This window comes from Humulus lupulus, chromosome 1, assembly GCF_963169125.1.
Source record: "Humulus lupulus chromosome 1, drHumLupu1.1, whole genome shotgun sequence".
Taxonomy (NCBI): domain Eukaryota; kingdom Viridiplantae; phylum Streptophyta; class Magnoliopsida; order Rosales; family Cannabaceae; genus Humulus; species Humulus lupulus.
In genome coordinates, this window is record NC_084793.1 from 68,469,615 (window position 1) to 68,490,215 (window position 20,601).

A 20,601-nucleotide genomic window follows, 5' to 3' on the forward strand; every position below is an offset into this window, starting at 1 on the left:
GAAAATTAATATATATATATATTTATATGAAAATTAGTTAACTAGGGCTACTCAACTAATAAATCAATTTCACAATCAATTTATCAAATTAAAATCAGATTTGAATCATAATTAAGTGTAAGAAAAGATAAAAATGACACAATCATTTTTACATGGTTCAGCCATAATTTCTCACAACCTACTCTATAGGACATTGTCCAGAGGTGAAGCAAATTCACTAAAATAATTAGAGTTATTACAATTACAAATAACAAAAGTGTTGGTTTAATTTAAGGTACTAAAGTGTTGGTTTAGGAGGCCGAGGGTGGCGTGTGGCATACACACTCCGGTGGAGAGAGTGGAATGGCTGACTAAAGGCAGCCTCATAAGCATTTGGGTCGCGCACAGTGCGCAGGCCTAGGCCTCAATTAGGCCTCTAGGCTCAAGCCCTTCACTGTGTAGTTAAAAAAAATAGGAAATTACATTTTATATGAGATTTTTAATAGAATGTGAAAAAATATGACTTTTTTCAAAACAATAGTTAATCTATGACTTTTTTTTTTTTTAAGAATTTTCACTTTTATGGGTTTATTTTCCCATATTTTTGTATAAAAGTTGGTTTATCCCATAATACCAATTACTTGATTGATCTTTGCAGTTATGTAAAAATAAAATCCTAGAGCTAGGCTAAATAACATGTACCAGGAGGGGTAACCAGTTACCATGAGAGGAGTAACCTTCTGTTATAAGAGGGGTAACCAGTTACTTATATTAAATATGAAAAAAAAAACATCAAATTTGAAGGAAAAAGAGGAAGAACACTTCATTAAAAAAGGAAGAAGAAGTAACTATGAATTTAGTAACATAGTTAACCAGTTACCATATGTTTTTTTTTTTTTAAATTTGGATGTTTCCATCAGGGTAACTAGGTACTCATTCATGTTTTCATATCAGTTTTTTTTTTCTTTTCAAATTTGAATGTTTACATCATGGTAACTAGTTACCCATTCATATTTTTTATATCTATTTTTTTCTTTCCAAATTTGGATAATCCTATTAGGGTTACTGGTTATCTATTAAAGTTTTCATATCTAATTTTTTTTCTTTCCAAATTTGGATGTTCCTACTAGGGTAACTAGTTACCCATTCACATTTTCATTAGATTGTTTTTCCTTTGGATTTGAATGTTCCCATCAGGGTAACTGGTTACCCATTCACATTTTCATATCTATTTTTTTTCTTTCCGAATTTGGATGTTTCTATTAGGGTTACTAGTAACCCATTCAAGTTTTCATATATTTTTTTTCCAAATTTGGATGTTTCCACTAGGATAATTGGTACCCATTCACATTTTCATATAATTTTTTTTTCTAAATTTGAATGTTCCCATCAGGGTAACTGGTTATCCATTCATGTTTTCATATTTTTATTAGTTTTCTTTCAAAATTTGGGTGTTCCAATAAGGGTTACAATAAAAAAATTGAATGAGAAAAGAATAATTACAAAAATGAAGAAAAAAAAGGAAAAAAACTGAGGAAAGAAAACTAAAAAAATATGACGAAAAAAAAACAAAACAAAAGAAATAATGAAGGAAAAAAAAAACAGATGAATGAATAAAAATAAAAACAAGAAGAAGAAAAATAATGGAAAAATTGAAAGAAAAAAAAAAGATGAATGAAAAAATTGGTAGAAAAAAATGAAAAAAAAAGGAAAAAATGGAAGAAGAAAAAAAAAGCTTATATGTGTGAAAAAAGAAAAAAAAAATAGAAGGAGAAAACCATAAATACAAAAATGAAGAAAAAATATAAGGAAAAAATGAAAAAAAATAGAGGAAAGAAAACTAAAAAAATATGAAAAAAAAAAGCAATACAAATGAAAGAAAAAAATAGATAAATCAATAAAAATGAAAAGAAGAAGAAGAAGAAGAAGAATGGAAAAAGGGAAAGAAAAAAATGATGGAGGACAAATTGGTAGAAAAAAAAAAGAAAAAGGAAAAAATGGAAGAAAAAATAAGTAAGGAAAAAAAGAAAGAAAAAAAAATTGGAAGAAAGAACTAAAGGGAAAGTGTTTCCACTGTGGAGTTGAAGGTCACTGGAAGAGAAACTGTAAAAAGTATCTTAGTGAGCTAAAAAATAAAAGTAAATTTGATTTGCTTGTACTTGAAGCTTGTATAGTTGAAGACGATATATGATCCTGGGTTTTAGATTCAGGAGCCACTAATCATGTTTGTTATTCTATGCAAATACATGAGTCATCAAGAGAACTTGTTAATGGCGAGGTGACTATACGAGTTGGGAGTGGTGCGCTCGTTTCGATAAGAGCAAAGGGAACAATCCATTTATATTTTGGGAACAATTATCTTATTTTGAATAATGTTTATTTTATTCATAGATTCTCTAGAAGCTTAGTTTCTTTATTTATGTTACATGAACAATTTTTTAATATTTCTTTTAATAATAATGCGATTGTTATTTCAAAGAATGATTTCAAAATTTGTGAAGTGGAACAAACAAATGAATTGTATATGATCAAACCTAATGAACGATCGCTAAATAACTCGGAATTATTTAAAGTAACTGAACCGAAAGGGAACAAAAGACAAAAAGTTTCAAATGACGATGACACATATCTTTGACATGACTTGGTTATATAAGACTAGACAAGATAAATTGGTTAACAAAAGATGAGACCTTTGAGAGAACTAAGAGTGTGAACTCTTCTAGTTTGTGAATCTTGTCTAGAAGGAAAAATAACAAAATGTCATTTCTCAACAAAAGACAATAGAGCTAAAGAACCTTTGGAGCTTGTACATAGCGATGTCTGTGGTTCAATCAATGTACAAGAAAGAGGTGTGTATGAGTACTTCGTCACTTTTAGTGACGATTACTCAAGATATGATCATACTTATCTAATGCTTAGGAAATATGAAACCTTTGGAAAGTTTCAAGAATTCAAAGCTGAGGCTGAGAAGAAATTATGTAAGACTCTTAAGAAACTTCGATCATATTGAGGTGGTGAATATTTGGATTTAGAATTCAAAGATTTCATGCTGGAGCATGATATTCTATCCCAACCCACAACACCTAGAGCGCCATAACAAAATGGTGTTTCAGAAAGAAGAAACAAGACCATGTTGGATATGGTCAGGTCCATGTTAAGCTACTCTTCATTTCCTCTCTCATTCTGGGGATATCCACTTAAAACGACGACTTACATTTTGAATGTGGTCCCATATAAGACCATAAGCAAAACACCATTGGAATTGTGGAATGATAACAAACCTAGTTTGCACCATTTCCACATTTGGGGTTGTCCTGCTCATGTTCTTAGACCTAAATCAGGGAAACTTGATTCGAGGTCTGAAGTGTGCATTTTTGTGGGCTACGCTCCATAAACAAGAGGCGGTTATTTCTATAGTCCCAATGACCAAAATATATTTGTTTCAACACATGTGACCTTACTTGAACACAACTATATGAATAACTAAAAACCTCGGAGCAAAGTAGTTTTGGAGGAAGTCACAACTGATAAGATTCCATCACATTTATCATCATCATTAAATGATAAATGAAAAACTGAGGAAATCACTATTCCTGAAAAGGAAACCCCAGTGGAATGTCGTAGTGGGAGGATTGTGAGACAACCTGTTTGCTATGAACATGAGGCACATGTCATTGTTTCTGATATAGACAAGCACGATCCATTAACCTTTAAAGAGGCTATGGATGATCCTGAAAATGAGAAATGGCGGGAAGCCATGAACCAAGAAATGGAATCCTTATATTCCAATTATGTCTGGGAACTTGTAGACCCACCTGAAGATGTCAGGCCCATTGGGTGCTAATGGATCTATAAGAAGAAATAAGGTGTAGATGGGAAAGTGGAGACTTTCAAAGCAAGGCTAGTAGCCAAAGAATACACTTAGAGAGAAGGTATTGATTATGAAGAAATATTTTCTCTTGTGGCCATGCTGAAATCCATTCGCACCCTCTTATCCATGGCTGCCACGTATGATTATGAGATATGACAGATGAACGTCAAGACAACCTTCCTTAATGGCTATCTTGATGAAAGTATCTATATGGTACAACTAGAAGGGTTCATCAAGAATGGGGAAGATCAAAAGGTGTGAATCCATTTATGGATTAAAGCAAGCTTCTAGAACTTGGAATATCACCATTAATGAAACAATTAAAACATATGACTTCGAACAGAATGTCGACAAATCATGTATATATAAATATATCAAAGGAAAAGTTGTGGTTTTCCTAGTTCTTTACGTGGATGACATTCTCCTCATTGGCAACTTTAGAGACAGTGTCAAATGTAAAGAAGTGGTTAGTTGAAAAGTTGCAAATGAAATATTTGGGCGAAGTGAGCTATGTTCTGGGAATTCAAATCCCAAGGGATAGGAAAAATACGCGCGTGACACTTTCTCAAGATAATTATATAGATAAGTTGCTTGAAAGGTTCTCTATGGAGAATTCCAAGAAAAGTCAGTTACCAACCAGACATAGAATTACTCTTTCCAAAGAGCAATGTCCAAAGACACCTCAGGAGGAAGAGGACATGAGAAATTATCCCTATGCTTCAGCAGTTGGGAGTCTAATGTATGCTATGTTGTGCAATAGGCCCGACATATGCTATGTAGTAGGGATTGTGAGTCGTTATCAATCAAATCCTGGTTTGGAACACTGGATTGTAGTAAAGCACATTCTCAAGTATCTTAGGAGAATGAGAGATTATGTAACGACCCAAATTTACTAATGAGGCTTAAGGGCCTAGATTAGTGTGCCGTGAGGGCATAATTGGAATATATGTGATTTAATGATTAAAAGTATGATATATGACTATTTGAATATTTGAGATGCATGACTATGTGTATTAGTATGCATGTGGGCCCTGATTAGGTTAGAAAGGGCATAATTATAATTTTGGCCCGTTAAGGGCATAACTGTATATATATGCGATAATTGCTGAGACCACATTATTATGTGGATATATCTGTGATCTGTGATTCGAGACGATCCTAGTGAGCAGATTAGCGAAAAAGTCACGGCGGGGATTTATACCCGGCTCGGGGCGAGCCTGGGGGTATAAATGGGAATTTAGAGAATATATTGGGGTCTATTTTTACATCGAGGAATATAATTGGTGATTAATTAGGTATCGGGAAGTAAGCGGAAAATATTAAGAGACACTCGAGGAATTAGCGGGAATTGGGCGAAGTGACCAAAATGCCTAGGTGGATTAAAAGACTTAGGATTAAAGGGGAGGGCATTATGGTCATTTGGCTTATAAGAGATAGGTATTGCTGAGGCTTTATGCTTAGTGGTAATTGTAGAATAAGGTAGAAGTCTGAGAAAAGAAGGAAAAAGAAGAAAAAGAAAGGGAAGAAAGCAGGGCATTTTTCCAAGGGTCGGTTTATGCTTTCCTTCATCTTTTTCTTGAGTTTTCTTGGAGCAAAGCTCAGAGGGGAGCTAGGTTAGGCTGAGCAACAAGAATTCTAAGCTAGGCTTGAAGAATTGGCAAGGGCTTAGCAAGAACGCACCATCACTTAAGGTAAGATTTTGGAGTTTTCAGTTTCTGGTTTGGATTGTTTGAACTATGGTGTCTAAGCTGAACTGATGGGAACTTTAGGAGAATTAAAGCCAAGGATTGAGGAAGATCAAGCTAAGGAGGTCTAGAGGCTAACTTAAAGTTGAATTTCCATCAAAGGTATAAAATTCTAAGCTTTAAACTTTGAAGTTTTGATTGTTTTGCTGAGTTTCTGAAGTCTAGGAACAACTATGGTGAATTTTGGGATTAGGGGTGCATGTGGTTAGGTTTTGTATGATTGTGATGCTTGGGATGAGTGTAATATGTTAATAAGCTTGCTTTTAAGTTTGGTTGAGGATTGGAAGAGTTTTGGTAAGGGTTGGCTCGGGGAAATCGCAGGAAGGGAAAATGCAGTTTTTGCTGTCTGTGATTAGCGCTACAGCGCTAGCCTTTGGGCGCTGTAGCGCTAGGCCAAGCATTCTGAGGGTTCTGCTTGTAGTGTTGTAGCTCCCTCCTTAGAGCACTGTAGCGCTACCCTGTCTCCAGAAATGGGTTTTTGAGTTATTTTCAAGGGTTTTTGCCCGGGGTTCGATTCCACCACCTCGTTTGGTGGAATTGGAGCTTCCCAAGGGCCCGGGATTGGTCCCGAGGTTAGGGTTCGAACTTGAGGTTTGGTGATGATTTTGATCTATGGTTGTGACTAGGTGTGCGCTAGGGCTCAAGGGGGATCTTGCTCAAGGATCAAAGTGAACAAAGCTAGCTAATTTAAAGGTAAGAAAATAGCACCCGGTTATATGTTTGTGATGGGACTAAGTGTTCCCGATATCTGTATAATGTCAAGGATGGTATTATGCCATGGGGCATGTGATGAGTGGCCTAAGGGTGCTATATACAATATTTGCGCACAGGGCGCGACTTGGCCACTGGTAGCTGAGGACAGCTTAATATTCACTAAGCTCGGTTTAAGCGGGCCGGAGTCAGTGGGATAAACAGAGGGCGCGGCCTAAGGGCACTAACCCTAGTTATCATTTGTGAACTAATTATTGTTATGAAATGATATGTTTGGTGTGCTGAATACTTGGTTATTATGGATGCTTAAACTGTTGAGAACATGTTTATGTGTTATGAGATATTGGATTGTCTGTTGATTGCTTTGTTAGGAACGAGTTTCCTAATACGCAGTGGAAAGGTGGTGTTGTTGGCCCAGTGTACAACAAAAATTTTGTAACATATTTAAACTACCTTTAAATATGCGGATCCATTAATATACATACATTAATCATAAGCAAGATAGTGATAGAAATCATACCTCTTGAAGCCTATCAAGTGTCCTTGCTATCTTCTCGTATTTAGAACAATCTTCCTATCCAAGCCGCTCCACGTACTCACACCAAGATCTTCCAAAGCGTTCTCTACACCTCAAGAAATGTGTGGGCACTTAGAGAATGAAGGATAGTTTATTTGTGATTCTTCTTGATGTACTCAACTCATGAGATCAAGAGAATAGGCCTGAGAATTGGTTCTTTATTTTCAGGGAGAGAGAAAACTATCGTTCTATTTTTCACAGAGCGAATGTGTAGAGTAGTCTCACTCTATTCACTTATCTTATCTGAATAATTTTCTGATCAGTCATCCTTAACAGAAAAAAATTCAAAATTTAAAATTTAAATCTGTAACCATTTTACAATTTAATTTTTAATTAATTAATTATTCCATTAATGAAAAAATCCAAAAACCAATTTTCGAATTATCCATTAATTAATTAATTAAATAAATAAAATTGAAAATCCCATCCCTGAAAAAACACTGGTGCTACACGCCACACACAGTCCTGGACTGTGTGTGAACGTGTAGCTTCCTAATTTCTAGGGATATTGTTTTTTCATATTTTATTTAATTATTTATTCAAATTACTTTGTCAGATAAGATCTAACAACCTGATAACTAATTCAAATTTGAATTCAAATTAATTATCTTTTTAATTAATTATTAAATACAATTAATTATTTGAATAAATATTAATCTTTTAAATTCAAATCCAATTTGAACTTATCAGATTATTTTCTCCCACTCAAATAAAGATATTTAATTAATTCTACTAATTAATTAAACCCAAATTTTCGAAATTAAATATTTAATTTATTATAATTTCAAAAAATTATAATTAATTAATTATTTAATTAAATTTCGAAAATTAATTTAATTATTTAATATAATTTCAAAAATTATATAATAATTAAATATTAATTAATTTGGTTAACTACAACTACTTTGTAATTAATTAATTAATCACCATTATCATATAATTGCATATTTGGCCTGAAGAACAAATTTCTTCCTATATATGTCTTTAAACTATTTTCCCTTCATATCAACTCTTACCTTGAACAGTGTTGATAGAGCCGCTATGGGGACCTATGGACCTATAATTCCAAGTTCCAATAAATTTGAGATTATTAATTAAACTCTTTAATTAAATAATCTTAATTTATTAATCTCATGATTATTCCACTATAAATATGAGATTGAACTCTTGTAATTATAGACATTTCATTTACTGAGTACTTTATAATCATAAAGCGTCCATTGATTTAATCATTGCATACAACTTGACCCTCTAATAATGGTTCATAATTAATCGGGAATAAAATTACCGTTTTACACTTTTAATTATGTCTTGTTTCCTTAAGTACCATTGACTCTACTAGTGAAGGTTAATTCATAACTAAATTATGAATTTGAGCTCAATAACCTTTCAGTCCCAAAAGTCAACCCTTAAGAGAACCATCATTCAATCTCTTGCGATAAGGTATAAATTCCATATCTGTATACTATGTCCCCAGCCATCTATATTAATGAGTTCCCAAAACAAAAGTTTTTAGCCTGATCATTCTGACAGACCCTAACAAGTGAATCAAAGAACTCATATAACATAAACAGGAGTTCATAGTAACCTTAGGATTAAGATCTATTTGTATATGATCATCAATTGATATATTCAATTAATACTTCGAAACGGTATTTAACTAACTATTAATAAACATATTTGGTCCAGTTCTATATATTCTCTAATATATAAAGCACCTCCACTAAAGTGTCCTGCCACACTAGTGATCCGGATCTAGATCACATGTATTCATAATACTAGTGGACCGTACTTGCAGTAATTAATCTAAAGATTCCATAACTTTATTTTACTGCGAACTATTCAAGTTCATTTATCTCAAACACAATCCTCTCGTACTAATACGCGTTTGAGATTACATTCATGAACTTAGGAATTTTCCTGATATTTACATAATATTATCATAGAATAATATAGTCCATAAAATATATGCATAACAAATTCAATTTATTTATTTATTTCATAAAAACATTGTCTACTACATATGCTTTCAGGGTACATCTCCAACATGCTTATGCTCTGTTATTGTGTTTTCTTGCTGGGCCTTGGCTCATGGGTGCTACATGGTGCAGGTAAAGGCAAAGGCAAGTTGGACCAATCCTGAGATGGAGAGCTGCGGGGTTGAATGTACATAGTCAGCTGTTCGGCCTCCATGGCAGAGGAGTGGATCAGGACAGAGATTGCCCAACTGTCTATTTTGCCTTATTATGGCTAATACTGTACTTAATTCTCGAATCTTTTGTAAATGGTTTTGATTCTATTGTTTTTGGGATCCCGTGTAAATAGAAAATGTTACTTATAAGAAATGTGGCTTTTGAGACCAAAATCTTTTAACTTTAGTTCCGTTATAGTTTCAGTAACACGTTTTCAATTAAATGACTTGTTTAGCAGGTCTAGCACTTTTATAAACACCCAGTGTAACAGCCTTGGCTATCCAGGGCGTTACAGATTATATGCTTGTATATTCAGGGGGTGAGTTAAACCTGACTGGATACACTAATTCTAATTTCCAAATAGACAAAGAAAGTCATAAGTCGACGTCTAGGTTAGTGTTCACTCTTGGTTGGAGAGCTTGGTCTAGAGAAGTATTAAACAATCCAGTATAGCAGATTTAACCATGGACACCAAGTATATAGCGGCTTGTGAAGCAACTAAAGAGGCAGTATGGCTAGAAAATCTATACTAATCTGGAAGTAGTTCCAGATATGGATAAGCCATTAATAATGTGACAAAAGTGGAGTAGTAGTTGTAACACCCTCCTAATCAAGGACCGTTACACTATGTATTTTAAATAGTGCTAGACTCGCTAAACGAGTCATTTGGCCATAACCGTGTAGCTAAACACGAATAACGATTTAGGGTTAAATTTTTTGGTCAAAAGGTATAACCCTTTCACTAAAACATTTACTTCCATACATGAGATCCCAAAAAAACATTTAAAAAGGTTATTTACAATTGAAAAGTTACAACCAGCCGACCTAAGGGGAAAAATAGGGTTTGACCCTAGTTCCTCTGAGAAACCTCGGTTGTGGTAGTCGACCAGTTGCATATGTATACATCATCACCGAAGCTCTCCAATTCATGGATGTTCCAGCTTCCTTTTCCCCTTACCAGTACCACATAGCACCCATGAGCCAAGGCTCAGCAAGAAAACTTAATCATGCTCATAACCAATTAATAACACGTTACCAAATCATATTAAGCGTGCCTAGAAATAATAACTATACTCATGCATGCATACCATTTATATTAATGACTACAACGTCAAATGGGGCTAGCTGCCCTAATTAAATGATTATGAATCATATCGGGGCCTGTTGCCCAAAATACATGATTAATGAATCATAATGGGGTTCAGCGCCCAAGGATATGGGACTAATGAGTAGCCCCGGGGCCCTTTGCCCTATCCTCTGTATAACTAGCCTTGGAGCTGGCCCAGCATACCTAACGTTGAATTTTCCACGACCATTAGGTTTGACAAGCGTATGATACGCTACTGATTAGGCATAGCCATATCAACCAGTGCTCAACGCGCCATTGCTGCCTTTGACTTATAAGTCAATGCTTTCGACCAGCACTCAACGTGCTAATGTCGTTCTTGACTTATAAGTCATGTCCAGGGCCCAACCCTAGGATATGGGAAAAATAAGTCACCCTCGGGCCCATTGCCCTATCCTCTGTATAACCAGCCTTGGAACTGGCCCACGTACTTGGCACTGAATTTTCCACGACTATTGGTTCGGACAAGCGTATGATGCGCTCCTGATTAGCCTAACCATATCGATCAGCACTCAGCGTGCTATTTTTTCCCTTGACTTATAAGTCAATGCTTTCGACCAACGCTCAACGCACTGTTTCCGTTCTTGACTTATAAGTCGAGTCTTTTCAATAAGATAATGTAGACAAGCATATATCATGTAGAAAATATCCAGATACAGAGCATTCAACATGCTTAATCAACAATCACAAGCATAATCATAATCATGCACCTTCTCAAAGGCCCAAGCCCTAATCAAATCTATATTCAACATTTGGGTCAAGCCCTAATCACGTACATCACGTATTGGGTGTAGTTTTCTTACCTTTGGTCTAAGCACAGGTTAAGAATGAACAACCCGAGAGCACGATCCTGGTTTCGAGCCCCTAGCGATAACCTAGTCATAACCAAGTATAGAATCTTGTCAATAACTAGCAAATAAAGGCTTCTGGACAGAGTCCTAGCCTCCGGGACATCGAATTCTACCAAACCGGGTATTAGGATCGATCCCTAGCCCTTAAGTTTGAGTTCTCGCACTCAAAACCCTCTATTTGCGTCGCGACACCCCTCAATTAAGGCCGCAGTGCCCCACAGTTAGAGCCACGACTCTACCCAAACAGAGAGCCCAGCCCAAATTACACTGGATTCGGGCCACGGCACTGCTCCTCAAGCATCGCAACGCGATAGTGATTTAGATAACTTCCAGGCCCCTGGGTTCATGAGGGTCGCGACGCCCAAGAACTGGGCCATGATGCGACTCCGCGAACCCAGTTTTTTCTCCGAGCCAAATCCTTCAAAATCATCCCAAAACAGTACCAAACCCATAATTCAATCCCAAAACATCATCAGTACTTCCCAGGAAACAAAACTCAACTTATAAACGAATCAAAAACTCACCGAAACCATAAAATCCAATCAAAGCTTAAGAAACTTAAGGGAAAAAAACTCATAAACTTAAAGCTTAGATTACCTCTGATTAAGTTGTTTTCCAGCTAACTCCCCTGGCTATCAAGCTTATAATCTTCCCTATAATCGTTATGACTCTAACCTTGCTTGAATCCGAGCTTTAAAACTCAAGTTTCCTTAGAAAACGCTAACGAACTGGTATGAGAGAATGGGAGAGAGAACGAGAGAGTTTTCTGAGTTATATGATTATGAGAGGTTACTTAGGGTTCAAGTAACCTTAAGCAAATCCCAAGGCTCGGGGTACCCAAAAACGTCCCCGAGGGCAAAATAGTCAAAATCCCCAGAATTCCATCCTAATCTCACTAACTTCGAATATATCCTCGAATATTTATTCCCATTACCCATTGACTCACCCCGAGTCGAGTATTGGTCCTGTTGTGACTTCCTGCTAACTTGATCTGAAGGATCACCTCGTGCCGAGTAACCCAAATATATCCCCATAATAATGTGGTCCCACACATATATCACATATATGCACATATACTCCAAATATACCCGTAATGGGCCAAATTATGAAAATCGCCCTTTTAATCTGAAACGGGCCCAGATGCATATTTAATACACCTTACACATGCATATCTAGTCATATTATAATATAACTCACGTAATCATGTAATGATACACGTATATATCACATAAACACATAATTTTTCATAATTTTCCATCCTGCCCCCCTAATTAAGTCCCTAAGCCTTATTAGGTAATTTGGGACATTACAACTATCCCCTCCTTACAGGAATTTTGTCATCGAAATTTTACCTAAATAGCTCAGGATACTGATCCCGTATATCTGACTCTAGTTCCCAGGTCGCTTCCTCGACCTCTCTGTTCTTTTGGAGCTTGTCCTACATGTCTAAAATATGAACTGGTTGCTCCTAATAGGATAACTCTACCTCCAGTTCGAGATCCTCATAACTCAACACATGAGCCTCATCTGATACATATTTCCTCAACATGGAAATATGAAAAACATTGTGTACGACCAACAGTGCCGGATGTAAGGCAAATCTATAGGCCACCTGACCGATCCTCTCCAGGATCTCAAATGGTCCTACAAATCTAGGGCTCAGCTTGCCTTTTTTCCCAAATCTCTTCACCCCTTACCATGGTGAAACTCTAAGGAAGACATAGTCTCCCACTTGGAACGCTCTGTTCCCCTGCTTTGGGTCTGAATAATTTTTTAGGCTACTCTAAGAAGCAAGCATCCGATCTCTAATCTTTTCAATAGCCTCAGTGGTCCTCTAAATTACCTCAGGACCCAAATATGTCCTCTCACCCATCTCATCGGAGGGAATGGGCGATCTACAGTTCCTATCATACAACATCTCATAAGGTGCCACTCCAATAGTCAACTGGTAGCTGTCATTATAGGAAAAACTCTATTAGGGGTAAATATTCATTCTAGAAGCCTTCAAAGTCCAATATACATGATCTCAGCATGTCCTCAAATATCTAGATAATCCTCTCTGATTTACCATTAGTCTGAAGATGATAAGTTGTATTGAACTTCAACTGTGTACTCGTCACCTTCTATAAACTTCCCCAAAGCTTGGAAGTAAAGATAGGGTCCCAATCCGATAGGATAGACCTCAAAGTCCCACGAAGGTGTACTATCTCTCTCACAGCAAGATCTTCATATTGTTCATGTAACGACCCCAAATTCGCTAATGAGGCTTAAGGGCCTTGATTAGTGTGTCAGGAGGGCATTATTGGGTTTAATGTGATTTGAGTGATTTTATAGATTTAAATGCATAATTATATGATTAATAATGCTTGTATGATTATATTGGTATTAGTGTGATATATATATGGTATTGTGAGAACCACATTATTATGTGGGTAGGTCTGCAGAGCACGACTCGAGGCGACCCTAGGGCTAGATAGTGGGGAAAAGTCACAATGGGGCTTAGCAGTTGACTTTGAATAAGTCAGGGGTGTTTTAGGTATCAGGTAGCTATTTAGACTATCGGGATATGGAAATAAATATATGGAGATATATTCGGGGTTAGGAAGTCTAGGCGGGAATATTGGGGAAATTTATTGTTTTGCCATCGGGGACGGTTCCGGCACCCGAGCCTCGGGTTTAACTTACCGGGATAAGATAAACTTAAGGAAACAGTAGAACTAAAAATAGACCAACCTTTCTCTTTTCCTTCTCAGCTCTTTTCTCTCTCAAGGAAACTAGGCAAACCACAAGGAGGAAAACTGGGAATTTTGCTGGACTTTGAGCTGGGAATTCAGTGCGAGATTTTGAAGCTTAGCTCAGAGATTATTCAGGGAACACTTATTCAAGGCTAAGGTAAGAATTAAGCTGTGTTTGAAGTTAGAAGCTTTGAGTTCTTAGCTGGGTACTGAGATGATTGCATTGTTAATGTTTAAGGTTGAATTTGAGTTGATAAACTTGAGACTTAGCTGGGAGTTTGCTTAGAGAAGGAGTTCAATTGAAGAGGTAAGCTCTAATTCATGATTAGAGGTGTAAATTCGAGTTTTTGCATGGCTGGTTGGGTGTTTTGAGGTTCTTGAGTTTCAGAGATTGAAACATGGCTCTCTATGAGTTTTAGGCTGAGTTTTCTGTTGAATTATGTTGCTAAAGTCATCCTAAAAGTGTTGGGAGTGTTTGTTTTTGAATTAGGAAGCTTTGGGGTGATTTTGGGTAAGGTTTTAAGGATTGAAATGGTGAAATTTCTGGGCTCGAAGGGAAGGGCCGCGACTCTGTTCTAGAGCACTGCGGCCCTAGGATGAAGATGAGCCAAGGAGGCTCGGCCAAGGGTGAGCGCCGCGGTGCCCAATGCAAGGGCCGCGACACGTGCCTCCTTCCAGGCAAGCCCTTGGTTCTGTTTTGAGGGTAGGGCCATGGCTAAGCTTCAAGGGCCGCAACCCTTGGGTGCACACTTGAACATTTGGGGATTTTAGGCATGGGAATGTGGTCTAGAATGCTCGGGATCGATTTCACCACCGTGCTTGGTGGAATTCGGATTCCCGGAAGTTAGTTTTGTAACCGGAAACCCTAATTTGAATATTAACGGAACCCTATACCTTGGTTGTGACTAGGTGATAAAAGCTTAGGCTCGGGAACGGATCATGCTTGAGGAGCGTTGCTCGTAATCCAAAACCGTAAAGATTAAAGGTAAGAAAACTGCACCTGGTTGAATATCTGTGACGGGACTAAGGGTTCCCTATTGTATGCTTGAAAAGATGGTATTATGCCATGCAAGCTAATTAGTGAACCAACGGCCTAAGGGTGCCAAGGGTTACACTAGCGCACAGGGTGCGGCTTGGCCACTAGTAGCCAAGGACAACTTAATATGCACTGAGCTCGGTTTAAGCGGGCCGGAGTCAGTGGGGTAAACAGAGGGTGCGGCCTAAGTTGTCGGCCCTGATTATTATATGATATGAATGTTATAAGTGTTTGATTGCATCCATGATTTTGAATAAATGCTGAATGATTAATGTGGATTATTTGATGAGAGTTCATGCTTAGTGAATTTATTATCTGTTATTACTGTTTGTGTTGCACGTGTTTTCTTGCTGGGCCTTGGCTCACGGGTGCTACGTGGTGCAGGTAAAGGCAAGGGCAAGCTTGATCAGCCTTGATTGGAGAGCTCTGCGAGCAGAATGTACATGGGCAGCTGCTCAGCCGCCACGGTTGAGGTTTAGGCAGGGACGCAAGACCCAAAGATTGTCCATTTTGCCTCAGTATGGTTAACAGTTGTTTGTATTATTTTGGAAGTCTGTAACCCAACTTTTTAACTCTATTCCTTTTGGGATCCCATGTATATAACAGTTTAATTATATAAAATGAAACTTTTGAGACCAAAACCTTTTTAACCCTAGCTCGTACATGTTTAGTGACACATTTTTAAATTAATGACTTGATTAGCAAGTCTTGCACCTTTATAAGTACACAGTGTAGCGGTCTTGGCTATCCAGGGAGTTACAGTTCAACTGTATTATTTGTCCTCACAGGTAAAAAGTGAGCTGACTTCATATAACGGCCCATAATGACCTAGACTGAATCATGCTGGCCCACTATCCTTGGAAACCCCACCACAAAATCCATTGCGATGTCCTCCTACTTCTACTTTGGGATACCTAAAGGCTATAATAGCCCTACTGGTTTTTGATACTTTGCCTTGAGCTACTGATAGGTCAGGCACTTTGCTACGTACTCAGGCACATCCCTCTTCATCCCAGGCCACCAATATAAAGCTTTCAGATCCTGGTACATCTTCATGGTGCTTGGATGTAGAGAATAAGGGGTAGTATATGATTCATCCAGAATCTCCCGTCTGATCCCAGTGTCCATCGGAACACAAATCCGATCTTTATACCTCAATAAACCTATGTCTGACACTATATAGTCGTTAGCTATTCCAACTAGGACATCCCCTCTAATCTTTCCCAACTATGGGTCACTCAACTGTTTCTCTTTGATCCTCTCTAAAATAGTAGACTGAAGCATAATGTTGGCCAACTGGCCCACCATTAACTCTATTCCAGGTCTGGTCATATCCTCTGATAACTGTTTGGATATCTATCTCGCATTGTTCCATTGCTGCAAGTTCTAGATCATGAGTAGGGTACCTCTGCTCATATTCCTTCAACTGATGTGATGAATAGGCAATCTCCTTTACTGTCTGCATAAGGAAAAAAGCTAAAGCCTGTCTCGAGGCGTCACAATAAACCATAAACTTGTTCTGATATGTAGGAAGACTCAGATCTAGAGTTATAATCAATTGCCGCCTCAGTTCCTGGAAGTTGTTCTCACACTTATCTAACCATGCAAACTTTTGATTTTTGCGTGTCAGTTCCATCAGCGGGTTAGAAGTCCTTGAAAACCTTCCACAAAACGCCTGTAATACCCTACCAATCCAAGGAAACTCCTGATCTCTGAGGCGTTCCTTGGCCTTGGCCAATCTTTAACTGAGAGTATACCAAAATATTGTCGATGAAGACGATCACAAACTGATCTAGATAATCTTTGAATACCCTGTTCGTCTAATCCATAAAAGCAACTAGGGCATTAGTCAAACCAAAAGACATGACTAAGAACTCTTAATGCCCATATCTGGTACGAAAAGCAATCCTCTGCACATCCTCCTCCATGATCCTCAGCTTGTAATAACCAAATCAAAGATCTATCTTGGAGAATACCGTATTACCTTGTAACTGAACCTTTAGTTCCTTCATCTCTGTTGGAGCCATTCAATACAGTGCCCAAGACACTGGTTCTGTACCTGTCACCAACTCAATCGCAACTCTATCTCCCTGTGTAGAGGTAACCCTGCCAGATCCTTTGGAAACACATCCAAAAGCTCATAAACTAATCTAGTCTGTCCTAGTCCCACTGCCACGACCTGAGTGGTATCCACCACACTAGCTAAGAATCCCATGCACCCCCTTCGCAATATGTCTCTAGCTCTAAGTACATATATCATAGGTATACGGGGTCCATGCACAGTGCCAACAAATACAAAGGGTTTCTCACCCTCAGGCTCAAGGGTTACCATCTTTTTCTTGCAATCTATCTGTAATGCCCTACTTCCTTGGAGCCGTTACTAAGTGAGTTTAAAACATGCAATTAACTCGCTAATCGAGGTTTTAAGACAAAAGTGTAATTAAACCATAAACAAAGTCACATAATTTAAAGATAATTCCATTCATTGAAAATCATAAAGCATTTAACATTTGGGATCCCAAAATACTATTTAGAAATATTTACAACTCAAAAAAATATAACTAAAGTCGGCTAAACGACAAAATCTAGGTTTAGTACAATCATCTCCCGAAAATACCCCTGGTCGTGGCAGCCAGGCAGGCCAAACATGTACGCGTCGCTTCACGCTCTCCGTACTCATGCTTGGTCAACTTTCCCCTTGCCCTTACCTGCACCATAGAGCACCCATGAGCCGAAGCCCAGCAAGAAAACTTTCACAAGCAGATAACATATGCATTTCTATCATTCAGCATACAAATAAACCACCAATGGGCTAAACACATACGAACATGCCGTCCCAGGAATTTTACCAGGCCCTGGGTTCACGGTCCACACCATGAGGATATCCCAGGTATCCTTTAGGGTCTCGCCCTGGCAAGTCGCACTCCGCGTGCTAAACGTTGCTCTCGGCCCCTTGCCGTACTCGACCTTGCCGTTCTCGGCCTTCGCCGTTCCTGGCCTTCGCCGTTCTTGGTCTTCGCTGTTCCCGACTCTTGCCATTCATTCACATATATGAACACATAGCATAATTAAACAGATACTTAAACATGCATAAGCACAATCAATGGGGCTACGCCCTGCAACACAATCAAAATAGGGCCGTGCCCTGTAACATAAACTATAGGGCCTCGCCCTTCTCTACGGGTACAACAGTTCTCTTACCTGTGTCCCGAGCTTTCCAAGCACCGATGTCCCGAGCACAGTCCCCTAGTCCGAGCCTCGATGAAACCCTAGTCACAATGCATCAACAAAATCCACCCATCAAGGTCTAATCCATAAAATAACTTTGGGTTACCATTCTAATCCCCGGAACCTTGAATTCTACCAATCCGGGTGACAAAATCCATCCCGAGCCTTAATAATTAGGTTCTGAAACCAAAAACCTACAAAACACCCAACATTTTGAACTAAGGCTGCGGCCCAACCCCCTTAAGGGCCGCAGCTTGCCTCAAAACAGAGGCAAAACACCTCCCTGGAAAGAGACACGAGCCGCGGCATGCTTAGCCAAGCGCCACGGCGCGCCTCAAGATCAAAGGCCTCCCCAGGCCTCGCATGGACAGGGGCCGCAGCTTGCCCCTCCTAGGGCCGCAGCTCGATCTGCAAACCCAGAAAACCCCCATAAAATGTCCAATGCCCGAAATACCCCTCGACTCGCTCCGAGTCGGGTATTTGACCCTGTTGTGACTTTCTAGCTAAAACTGCTCCCTAGGACTGTCTCAGATCGTGCATCACAGATATATCACAAGTATATCACAATTATTACATTTATCACATTTATGCCCTCAACGGGCTAAAATTACAAACATGCCCATAATAACCAAACGGGGCCCACATGCATATTTAATTCACCTAAACATGCATCTCTAATCACATACTCATAAAAATTCACACATTAAGACAATAAATCACTTATTTCCCTCTAGGCATACTAATCAAGGCCCAAAGCCTTATTAGCAAATTTGGGTCGCTACAGCTATCCCCTCCTTACAGAAATTTTGTCCTCGAAATTACCTGAAAAACTCGGGATACCGCTTCCGCATCTCTGATTCAAGTTCCCATGTCGCCTCCTCAATCTTGCTGTTCCTCCACAACACTTTCACCAAGGCGATGGTCTTCCTCCACAAGACTTTATCCTTCCAGTCAAGAATCTGAACCGGCTTTTCCTCATATAACAAATCCTGGTCCAGGTCCAAATTCTCATAACTCAGTACATGTGTCGAATTTGATACATATTTTGGAGCATGGACGCGTGAAACACATCATGAACCCCTGATAAGGCTGGAGGCATCGCCAATCTGTAAGCCACCTCTCCAACCCGTTCCATAATCTCAAAGGGGTCAACAAACCTAGGGCTCAGCTTGCCCCGAACACCAAACCGTTTCACTCCCCTCAAAGGTGAAACCCTAAGGAACACATGGTCACTGACCTGACACTCTACGCTCTTGCGTCTCAAGTCCGAGTAACTCTTCTGGCGACCCTGGGAGGTGAGCATTCAAGTTCTAATTTTTTCAATCACCTCATTGGTCCTTTGAACCATCTCAGGACCCAAATATCTCCTCTCACCCATCTCATCCCTATGGATAGCTGATCTGCACTTCCTCCCATAAAGCATCTCATATGGAGCCACTCCGATAGTCGCCCGATAACTATTATTGTACAAGAACTCAATCAAAGGGAGATAATTGCTCCAAGATCCCCCAAAATCTAGCACACAGGCTCGTAGCATGTCCTCCAGTATCTGAATCATCCTCTCAGATTGTCCATCTGTCTGAGGATGATAAGTGGTACTAAACCGTAACTGCGTGCCCATAGCCTTCTGCAGGCTCTCCCAAAACTTGGAGGTAAAAGTGGGGTCCCTGTCGAATACTATCGACCTTGGAGCCCCATGAATTCGAACAATTTCCTTCACATATAACTTGGAATACTGCTCCACAGTATAAGTCGTCCTAACAGGTAAAAAGTGGGCGGACTTGGTATACCTATCCATAATCACCCACACCGAGTCATGCTGTCCCACGGTCTTTGGAAAACCAACCATGAAGTCCATGGTGATATCTTCCCACTTCCACTCTAGAATCCCTAGAGGCTGCAGTAACCCCGCTGGCCTCTGATGTTCAGCCTTTACATGCTGACAAGTTAAGCACTTGGCCACATAATCCACCACATCCTTCTTCATGCCCGACCACCAATATAAAGCTCTCAAATCTTGGTACATCTTTGTCGTACCTGGATGTAAGGAATAGGGAATGGTATGCAATTCATCCAAGATCTCCCGCCGGATATCAGAATCCATCGAAACACAGATCCGACCCTTGTACTTCAGTAATTCCATCTCCGAGATAGAAAAGTCCTTAGCCGCTCCGACTAAGACATTCTCTCTGTGCCCTCTCAACTGGGAATCCTTCCCCTGTGCCTCCTTGATTCTCTCAAGGAGTGTAGACTGAAGAGTGATGTTGGCTAACTGACCAACAACCAACTCTATACCCACTCTAGTCATCTCCTTCGCTAGCTTATCAGATATCTGTCTCGAACTGAACAACTGTCCTGGGCCTTTCCGACTCAATGCATCAGCCACTACAATAGCCTTCCCATGATGGTATAGGATATCACAATTATAATCCTTTACCAACTCCAGCCATCGTCTCTTGCGCATATTCAGATTCTTCTGAGTAAAGAAGTACTTCAAACTCTTATGGTCGGTGTATATCTCGCACTTCTCACCATATAGATAATGTCTCC